The sequence below is a fragment of the Salvia miltiorrhiza genome, chromosome 2 (genome assembly GCF_028751815.1).
Source record: "Salvia miltiorrhiza cultivar Shanhuang (shh) chromosome 2, IMPLAD_Smil_shh, whole genome shotgun sequence".
In the NCBI taxonomy this organism is placed as follows: Eukaryota; Viridiplantae; Streptophyta; class Magnoliopsida; order Lamiales; family Lamiaceae; genus Salvia; species Salvia miltiorrhiza.
Window position 1 is genome coordinate 8,431,250 of NC_080388.1, and position 11,953 is coordinate 8,443,202.

Genomic DNA, 11,953 nt, shown 5'->3' on the forward strand with positions numbered 1-11,953 from the left:
TTTAGATCCCTTGTTTGATTTACTTTGTAAACAGATGAGGAGTTATATGAAGTTTTCTTATTATTTTTAAGATGTTGAGATGTTCTTTCGATGATGTAAGAATGATGTGAGATTTTATATTCGTATTTGAGTTTGAGTATTTGAATAATTCGAGATAATTATTTGAATGAGAACGGTGAACTCGGAAGTGAGATCTGAGTCCGTTAAGACGTTTTTGAAAATTTTGACTTTTTGACGATGAATAGTAAAATACTGCTATTTCGTCTTTTTGTCGACTTTCAAAATCTTACGTGCACGTCGTCGAGAAATATTCTTAGTTTTTCGATACGAGTCCAATAATGAAAGTTTTTATTTTTGGACGACGAGTGAATAGTGAACTAGATTTTCTCGATAAACGAACCGAGCTCGTTTATCAGAATTTCGAGAACGAGCTTGTGTTTTCTATATTTATATAGAATTACGAGTGCAATGAAAGTGAGTAGAGGTTGAGAGGGCGAGTAACGAAGAGTATGGGTAGTTAGTCGTTAAAACGAGACGAAACGAGATATTTAACGACTAACGGGTTAATATCCTAAATATCTAACCTACCCTACCCCTAACCACCCCCCCAACTGCCCACTATCCCTCTATCTCACCTAACTCACGCTGCACACACAACACACACACTAAAACACATTAGAAACACACACACACTTCACGTTAACACCATTTCTTTGGTGTTCAAGCTTTTGACTTCCGATTTGAGCACCGAGACGAGCGCCGATCATCTTTCCGATCACGTATCTAAGTAGGTAAGATCTCTACCTACGTTTTGATGGTTTTCTTTTCGATTTTCGTCGACGTCGAAAAACGTCGATTCTCGACTTTATTTTGAAACGACGTCGGATCGTCGTGAAATTTTAGTATGTTGTTCTTGGGTAGATGTTGAGCATGTTTAATGAAGGGAGTAAGAACGGAACGGACCGTAGCTATGAAACCCATGAGGGCAGCCCCGTTTTTCACATATTAGCTTGTCTTTCGATTTTTGTTTGATCGTTTTGACTTGATATTTGTGCTTAGGGGTATGCTAGAATCGATATATATTAAATTCGTATTTTTCCAAGCACGAAAATTGTATAAATTTTTAGAGTATGATTATTTAAATTCGTGAAGTTTGAGACGTTGCATAATGAATATTATTGTGTATATGTGTTCTACGATATCACATGAGCATGCTAATTGATTTACAATTTATGGATGATAATTGTTGAACGAAATTAAAACTGGAATTCTGTCAAAATTTTACAGCAGTTTCAAGCTTATGTTTCGATGAGTTTTCATTGCTTGATGGCTCTGAAATTTTAGTATGTTTATCTATGATATGTGTATTTCGTTGCTGCAAAATTTCATGTCTTTTGGATGATGTTTGCTATTTTAAAGATATTTTGAAAAATCCTTGACAGAATCTGTCAACTATTGGTAGACTTCACAAAAACGTTTATATCTATTAATCCATGAAGGATTTTGCATCACCGTTTTTTTTTAAACGAAACTAGACTTCAATACTTTTCTAAAAACATAAGATTTCGATTTTTATGACCTCTGAAACAGAGCAGTTTATTATTTCAAAAATGCCCTGTTCTGCTGTCATATTTGTCCAACAGTAAAAGTGTATGAGTTTCATTGTTTATTTGGCAGATCATATGAACGTTTTCTCTTGTGAAATTTTAACCAAATCTTCAAGGATACCTTTAGTTTTGGATGATTAAATTTGATGGAATTTTATTAAGGTTTGCCTTGGTTTCTAATGGCCTAAACAAAATTGGCAGAAACTGTCAATCTTTGACAGCCTGCACTAAAAGAGCAATATCTCCAAAAACCTTTAACCTTTTTGGTTAACTACTATTTTTAGAGTGAACTACACTTCATGAAGTTTTGAGATCAATTGGTATGAGAGTTTATGATGATTGAGTTGGTTGTTATGAATTTTTAAAGATGACACAAAAACAGCAAAACTTTCTAGAAAACAACTTGATTATATTTGTTTTGATGGATGATACGATATGACTAAATGGTGTGAGTTGTGAGAGTTATGATTAACGCACATAAATGTTGGTATCTGACACTCGAACAATTGGTGTCGAGTATAAATGATAGTTTACTGATAAAGAGTTTTGATGATTTTGAATTGTTTGGTTTGCGTTGAAAAGAAGTCAAGATGCTAAGTTTTGAGTCGAGAGACGAGTTCACGTAGTGAGATTCACGCGTTGAAATCTCGTGGCTGACATTATATATGAATAGGTCATGCCGAAATTTTTAGTGAAATTAGAATTTGAGCATAGTCAATTCTTGTTGACCCGTGACTCAAATACATGCCTAATGGAAAGTTTAACTTTCTAATCGGTTAATTAGACGAGATGAGAGCGAATAGATCTGCTAAGAAAGTGGACTTTTCGATGTGTTAAATATTTCTTTTAATTGAAGCGCTGCTAATTATAACATAAGGATGTTATAATTAATGAGTAATGACGAGAGATAATAATTGTTATATTGATTAACAATCAAGAGAGATGAACATTAGAGATACTAATGTTTCATAAAAGAGATTAGATTATTAATCGAGGTTTCTTTTATAACTTCTCACCAATTCTTCATAACGATGAAGGTCCTTTTGGGAAGTAACGACTTGAGGGAGAGAGTGACGTTACTCATTGATACAGAGACACAACGAGGTGGGCATTACTTTTACTATACGTATATAGAGATCCCCTGCTTGTCGTAGGCCTCTTATACGAATGAATGCATGAGATGATTTAACTGTTAATTTCAGTTTTATATATCTATCAAACGAGTTTAATGCTACCTTTGAGCAAGTTATTTCATGACAAAATCTTTGAGTTAAAGTTATTTCAAGTATTGTCTTGCCATAAAATGTTTAAATTTTAGTATGATATCTATCTGCTTTGGCTTTGCCAATGATGCAATCGAATTCGGGTCCTGAGCAGTTGATAGCTATCCTGCCAGGACTAGTGTACACCAGTGACCGTGAGTCATCTAGCGGGTTGGCCGGTCAAGTGACCGTGAGAGGTGGCCACCTCTCCGGCACACAGTTTCAGATATGATAGATTACAAAAGAACTTAGTCTGATCAGACGAACTTTAAGAATCACAAATGAACTTAGTAAGCTTGGGCCTTTTTAGCGAAAAACTCCCTTGCTGTACTGATTATGATGGCATGACAATTTATAGTTTTGAAGCATGTATTTTTATACCTAGGCATACGTGCCCACTGAGTGCTTTTGTACTCAGCCCTGCATATGTTTTCTAAATGTGCAGGTTGAGCTGATGTGATGATGGTGCTGCAATGAGCGGAGTCTCCAGGGTTGTTAATAAATAGTTAACCTGTCTAGAATATGTCTTCATACATATGTCTAGCTACTTTCCGCTGCAAGATGTTGTTGATGTTATAGTATGTTATGTCATACTTTGAGTCTTAAGAGAATGGTTGCATATGATGTATAACTTGATTAATGATATTAATTAACTTTTATGCAGTCTTTCATAGACTGTTTTCAATTGAGTATTAATGAATAAAAATGACGAGTTTTATTAAGATGAGTAAGTTTTACGGCTATAAATGACGCCCCTTTTCTTCCCCTTCTTCTTTAACCCCATCCCTAGTCGTGGATCACTCGGCCTAACTATCCCTAGTTAGGGCGGGCTGTGACATTATACCACATATTAAGAGTTATGTTGCATTTAGTGTTGTATATTTGCATCAATTGCGTGTCATCTAAATATTGTGTTATAGTTTAGTGACACATATGCGACACTCATTTTAATGTCTCAAAATTGCGACAATTTATTTGCGACACTTTAATAAAATATCGTAATTATACCACATATTAAGAGTTATGTTGCATTTAATGTTGTATATTTGCATCAATTGCGCGTCATCTAAATAATGTGTTATAGTTTAGTGACACATATGCGACATTCATTTCAAACTCTCAAAATTGAGACAATTTATTTGCGACACCTCAATAAAATGTCATAATTACATCACATATCTAGAATGGTATTGCATTCAATGTCTTATATTTGTGTCACTTGTGTGTCATGTAAGTATTATGTCACAATTATATGGCGCTGATGTGACGCTTATTTTAATATCTCAAAATTGCGACATTTTATTGGCGACACTTTAATAAAATATCATAATTATATAGCACATTTAAAATAGTGTTGTACAATTATGATATAATTTACAATATTTTATATTTATGACATAAATTTACGGCATAAACTTTCCGACATCAGTTATAACAACACCATTTTGAACTTGTAAAGCTATATTTCATTCTGAAATAAGTTATACAACATCATTTTGCATTAATTTATAAAGCTATATTTCATGCTTAAACCTTCATAGTTGAATTTTAATAAATGCAATAAAATTAATTAAGTTTTAGCAGCACGAAAATAAATTAAATAAAAAAATATTTATTTTGAAAATTGGAAATTAATTTTAAAATTGATTTCAAATGAAAAAATATCTTTTGATATATTGTAGATGTCTATATTAGTTACATTACATATACAATGAATGTAGATCGCGAGAATTACGTTACTATACTTGAAATATAATCACATATGCATAAATATATATGACCGAATGTTTGACACTTTTGAACTTTGTTTGCTAGGAAACACAAGTATCAGAATATAATCTGTAGATTATAATTTATTTCATGAATCTGTCAGATTAATTTTCAATAAGACAGACTCTTCAACAAAAATTAAATTTATTTAAAACTTAGTAATATAAAAGTTGAGGAATGTTATGCTACATATCTTAGGTGAGCACCTTATGTTAGCATTATCTTTTTTGTTTTAGACATTTATTTTTATGCTCATACTTCATAAATTGTTATTAGGATCATTAATTTTAATAACATGAAAATCAAAGTCCGATTTGTTCATATTCCCTTTAACTTCAAATAATTAATAAAAAGAACAAATTAGACTTTGATTTTTATGTTATTTATAAAATTAATGATCCTAATAACAATTTATAAAGTATTAGAATAAAAATAAATGTCTAAAACAAAAAAGATAATGCTAACGAGGGCTAAACGTGAGTGGTGCTCACATAAGGTATGTAGCATAACATTCCTCTATAAAAGTTTGCATGACTCGCAAGTCACGAAAATAAATATTTTATAGACCTAAAAAAAACCTCATAAGGAAATGAAAACGAATCAAAATCTTCATTACAAAATAAGACCAAATATTAATCAAAACTAGTACGTCCTCTCATACGATGCACAAGCCACCAAATATTTATTTATTTTTAAAATTTTAAATTATGTAAAAATATCATAATGTCATTTTTATAAATTAAATTAATTGGTAACAAAAAATTAAATTAATTTCAATATTAGTATTTAATTTAAAATAGTGCATAATATTATCAACTTAATTAGATTATATAATAATAATAATAATAATAATAATAATAATAATAATAATAATAATAATAATAATAATAATAATAATAATAATAATAATAATAATAATAATAATAATAAAATTAAAAAGGAGAAGAGAGAGAAAAAAGATGCAAAATGTAGAGGAAAAAACTCTCTTTTTATATATCACTAGTATTTGCACTCGCGCAACGCACGAAAAAATATTTTTATATTTTATCATATATAAAATTTATATTAATTTGATTATTATATAATTTTTTAAAAATATAATTAAAACATACTGTAATTTAAGATAAATATTTTAGTTTAATATAAAAAAATAAAGAATAATTCACATTAATGAAAATTGATATTGTGAAAAAAAAAATACGTTAAAAGATCAATGAAAAAAATAGGTTTATTCAAAAAAAGAGAAGAGATAATTTTCTTAAGTTTTAATGTTTAAATAAATAGAATATTTTATATTTTAAATCTAATATTTACATAACATATATCAAATTAAAGCTCTTCTCATGATCTTTAATTAGATATGCATATTAGTCGAATTTCACAATTTTAGAAAAGAAATAAAATAGAAAAATAAAAAAGTTAAAGAAAAAGAAAAAAAAAAGATGTATAGCTTTTAAATAAACCTTATAAATAAACTTTTAATTTTATTATAATCACAAATTTGCCATTCAATTTTGAAATTGATTTGAAATCAATTTGAAATTGAGAACTCCCTTTTTAATATAGTATAGATAGAGATTTAAAGAAATTAAAATAGCCAAATTTAAACGAGCCAAAATCTTAATGAAATGTTCTTTAACTTCAAATGAATAAACAAAAAAACAAACATAAATCCTTGTGTGCGACTATTCGCGTGGAAAACACATATAAAATTAATGTTTTTAGAAAAGTTTAAAAAGAAGTGTAGTGCGTTGGTTAGAGCTTGGAAACCTTTACTTGGTGATTTAGGCTTCGAAAGCCTCCAGTAGCACTTTTTTGGTGCCTCTTTTTTATATTTTTGTTAATTAATTTATATTTTTTAGTGTCTTGTTTATATTTTGTTACAATTTTCCTTTTTTATATTTTCTTATAATTTATATATTTTATGCCTTTTTAATAATCTCTTACAATTTTTATTTTTTTGTGTCTCTTTTTCTATTACTTCATTAAAAATTATTTTTTCATTCCTTTTTCATATATTTTTAAATACAAGTTATCTTTTTTACTGTATTTTTTGTATATTTTTAATATATCTTTTCATTTTATACCTAATTGATAAAGTGTTGACTAATAAATCAATAGATATTAGGTTCAATTCCTAGTTGATGTGTTTTCATTTTTTAACAAAAAATTGTGATACTTTTCATAAAATCAAATAGTACTTGTCATAACAACAAATAAAACTTCGTTCAAAGGTAAATAAGACCATTCATGAAATTAAATAAGATTTATTTGGAGCAAATAAAACTTTACGTTATTTTTTTTGTAAATGAAACTATGCTTAAACGTAAATAAGATTTTTTATAAAATCAAATGATATTTGACTTTTTATTACTAAATGAAACTTTTTTTAAATTTAAATCATATAAGGCTTTTCTTAAGGGAAAATAAGATTTTTCTTAAAAATAAATAAGACCTTACTTTTTATTCGTAAATGAGACTGCTTGAATGTAAATAATATTTTTCATAAAATCAAATAAATATTTTTTTGAAAGAAAATAAGAGTTTTCAATGAGACTTTAAGACTTTTAGTTTATTAGTGAATGTGAGTTTTGTTTGACTGTAAATAAAAATTTTCATCAAATAAAATAAAACTTTTCTTAATAATTAATAAGACTTTTCATGAAAGTGCATAAGCTAGACTTTTAAATTCAAAAAGAAAAAGTGCATAAGACTTTCTTAATATCAAAATAATTAAGATTTTAAGACTTTTTGTTTGTTAATAGAACTTTTGCTTGAATGTAAATATATTTGTCATATAAACAAATAAAATATCTCCTAAGAGCAAATAAGATTTTTCTTAATAACAAATAAGACATTAGCACTTTTTATTTGTAAATGAGACTTTTGCTTGAATATAAATGTTATTTTCATAAAATCAAATAAGATTTTTTTTTCTTAAGAGAAAACAAGATTTTTCTTAATAGTAAATAAGACTTTGCTTGAATGTAATAATTATTTGTTATAAAATCAAGTAAGGCTTTTCTTTAATAGTAAATAAAACTTTAAAACTTTTTATTCGTAAATGAGAATTTTGGTGGAATGTAAATAATATTTTTCAAAAAATTAAATAAGACTTTTTTAGAATCACATAAGACTATTCTTTATAACAAATAAGACTTTTATTTGTAAACATAACTTTGGTTTGAATATTAGTTTTCTTAAAATGAAATAAGATTTTTCATTAGAGTAAATAAGACATTTTTTTTTAAGAGTAAATAAGACTTTATGTGGAAATGAAACATATATGTAAATAATATATTTCTTAAAATCAAATAAGACTTTTTATAATAACTTTTCTCAAAAGCGAATAAGACTTTTTATTCGTCAGCGAGACTTTTATTAAAATGTGAATCAAACTTTTCATAAAATCAAATAAATTTTTTCTTAAGACTAAATAATTTTATTTCTTAAGAATATATCTGACATTTGTTTCGTAACGAATAAGATTTTATTCGAAAAATAAAACTTTTTATATAATCAAATAAGATTTTATAAATAAAATCTATAATCATAGTAAAAAATGCTTTGTGGTACAGTCTTCTAAATTAGAGGTCTTAGGTTCAATACGATCGGTTCGATCAAAAAATCCAAAAAATCTAAACCAAATTTTATATTTTAATTTGGTTCAAATCGAATAATCAAATTTTGAATACTTTGCTTACCTCTAAATGGAAATAAACGCGGACAATCAAATCAAATATAATATATAAAAGTGGAGTTTTCTCCCTTCATGTTTTCTCTCTCTTGTCTCATTAATTTTTTCACTATTTTTTTTCTCTCTTTTCTCTCATTAATTTTTTCACTATTTTTTTCCTCACTTTTTCTTAATAATTTTAGTTCTTTTCTGAATATCATCAAATTTGATTTATTAAGAAATATGCAGTACACATCTTATGTTTAAATTCGTAACAAGAACTTTAATATGGTATAAAACTCATCAAATGAATTTAAAACAAATAGGTTATTAAAATTTTGAAAATTTTTATTTTATTTCTCTTTGTTAGAATTTTACAACTTTTTTTCATTTATGTCTTTGTACGAAAATATTTATTTATTTATTATTATGTGGATTACTTTATAATGATAATGTGTATGTTAATTTTCATTATCCAATAATTTAAATTATTCAACAATTATAATTATCGTTCCACTTTATAGATAGTTGAAAATTACGTTTTTAAATTCAATTTTTTTATTAAATAATAGATACTTCATTTGTAAATCATATTTTGTATTTATTTATACTTTGATTATATTTAATATTTATATTTATTTATTCATTTAAAATATCGATTAGTTTTAATTTTCTAGTAAAAATTTAATCATCGGCGGCACAAACGTTCCGAGGGAAAAAGTAAAAAAGAATTGGCGGCACAATCCAATTTTCAATATTTTTGTTTCCTATTTTTTATTTTTGTTTCCTATTTTTTAGGAGAAGATATCTCATGCACAAATTATTTCTGAATATGTAGTTAATTCCTTATATAATACCACTAGAAAAAAGAGAGGAAAAACCCTTCTCATTTTTTCACTTATGATAATTCCGATTTTCTACTGCCGCTCTCTCTCTACCGCCTCCGCTGAACACTGTTTCAGCCTCTGCAGCCTGCAGGAACAACTTTAAGGTTAGAATAAGCCTTTTTCTTGCTGTGAAATTTGATGTTAAATTATTGCTTAAAATTGTTATATTTAAATATCGAATTCGAATATATTTTTGGTCATTTTTAATATGTGAATATACTTATTGGTGCTGGATATTTCATAAGAGTATTGATTTCTTGGACTCTGTGGTTATGTGAATTTTTTTAGAAATATCGAAGAAAATGATATTGCTAGAGTATCAAATAATGTTAATCTTAGTTGGTGCCCTCCACTTGTTTGAGAAAATGCTTAATAGATGAGTTAACTAAGAATTAAGCCCTTTTATTGAATCTCTCGGATTTGCTTAAAAAATGTGTCGTTAAAGAAGCAAGGATGCCAAGGAGAAAAAACTTATAACTAATTAACAATGTTTGCACACTCTTAACAATGGAATTTAGCTAGAGTACATTTTCGATTATTTATCATTGAATTAGCAATGATTGATGAATGTTTATTCATTTTACGAAAATTCCTTTTTATTACAGTTTGCCAGAAATCAAACATAACATTGTTTATTGTGTTACAAGAGCAACAATGCTCGTCTACCTTTAATTTTGTTCTATTATAACATTATATTTTACATTTTTGACAAAGTTAATCCAGAAGATGAAATTAGGGGGGTTTTAGAAGAGCAAATGATAATTTTGAGGTAAATGGTCAAAATTTTAACAGTATTTTAAAGTATATTAAATTTTAACATTTCTATAATATTAGTAGTATTTGTGACCAATTTACTAGATGAGAGAAGAGATGATTAACTCGGATGAGAATAATATCAATATTTGTTTAGATAGTGCACGGTGCACTTCTTCATGTATAGTTATCGATTATACTTTTTAATTAATTTACTTAATATATGTATGTAATATAATCTTTTTTGTTGAATTTATATAGGAACAAAGGAGAATTGCAACAAGGAAAAGCAAGAGGAAGTCAAATGAATGTCACATTATCTCTTATAGGATTCACAGTTTTGTATAGCTAGATAAATTTAGACTTTGATATTTAGTGTTAGATTTTTTTTTAACAATATAGTATTATTTTACATTTTTTTCATTTACATATATATTTATTTCAATATTTTAAATAATTGATATGCTTCTTTCATTCAAGTGATAAATATTCTATTGTTTCAAAAAATTACTCAATTAAATATCGCATAAATGATAAGAAAATTAATGCAGATGGTGTTCTATAATTTATGACATTAATCAATTTTTGCGATAGGTGTTTTATGTTGCAATATTAGGCGACATTTTTAGCATGACGTCACATGTGTAACAAAAAATTACGTCACATTGATAATAGTGTTGTAAATTAGGACATGTCATTTCAATTAATGTCGGATAAGTGATGCCAATTTATGACATAGTAAAAGTGTGTTGCAAAAACTAAAGTATATTTTACGACATTTATAAAAAAAATTGCAACAATTGTTATACGTCGTAATACTATGCGACACTTTAAATATGATACTATAAGCGTCGTGAAATTCAAAGTCACACTACTTGTAATGTCATAAATTAGTGTCGCAAATTATGATGCATTGTTTCAATTAGTGATGCACAAAATGTCGTATGAATGCTACGTCACATTTATTTAGTGTCACAAACTAGTGTCGCAAATTAAGATGCGTCATTTCAATCAATGTCGTGTAATGTGACGCAAACTAACATACGTCATTATGACTAGTGACACATAGTATGTCGCAAATTTTATATAACAATTATTTAATTGAAGCACAATGTGTCGTATATGTTGCGTCATTATTGAAAAAGAATGTCATAAATTAACCACATCACTTTTTGCGACACAATCTTACGTGACGCAGACAATGTCGCAAATTAGCTTTTGCGACATAAAAACTAAAGTTTACGACACATTTTACATGTCGCAAAAGGTCGTCTTTCTTGTAGTGGATGACCGAGTGGTTGGAAATCGTCCCCAACGCGTACAGCTGTAGCGCGTGCAATGCACGCGCCCGCTGTGCGCCTGGGATTGAATTCTCCGCGTAACCCCACCTCTTTCCTCCCCCACTTTTTTGTTTTGTCCGTTTCCTTTTTCTTTTTTCATTTTCTTTTTCCTTTCCTATTTGTTTCCTTTATTTTCTTTTTTCTTTTTTACGCTTTTCTTCATATTATATACACAATAAAACAAAAAAAGTAACGCATATATATTGTGATTATTGATATTTCAAAACTAATTAGATTTATCTCATAAATTTTTTTGAATCTATATATGTTTGTATTTTGTTGTTTGTTACTATTTGAAATCTATATATAAATATTAAATTTAAAATTTACTATTATTAATTAGAAAGTGTTTCATATATATTGTACTCCCTCTGTCCATGATCTTTTTGCCATTTTCGTTCGTGTACAATAAGTGCGGTCTCTCTATTTTAGGTCATATACATTTATATTTTTACCACATTCATACACAATATTTACAAAATACTCATCTTACAAACCATTACTCTCTCTATCCATCATATTTATGCATACCTTTTCTTTTTGGTATGTCCCGAAAATTTATGCATACTCTATTTTTGGACATTACCCCCCCTCCCCCCCCTTAATTTTCATAATTTTACCCTTATAATTAATAACTTACACTAATTAGTAATTACCG

The 11,953-nt window shown here is 27.5% G+C and overlaps 1 long non-coding RNA gene across 1 annotated transcript; it reads left to right on the forward strand.

Annotated features, from left to right (window-relative positions):
* Positions 1 to 3,588, forward strand: LOC131012926 (uncharacterized). Its single transcript, XR_009097526.1, has 3 exons — positions 1 to 791; positions 2,645 to 2,711; positions 3,315 to 3,588. It is a non-coding gene; the product is annotated as an uncharacterized LOC131012926 (long non-coding RNA).
* Positions 3,589 to 11,953: the final 8,365 nt, after the last annotated feature.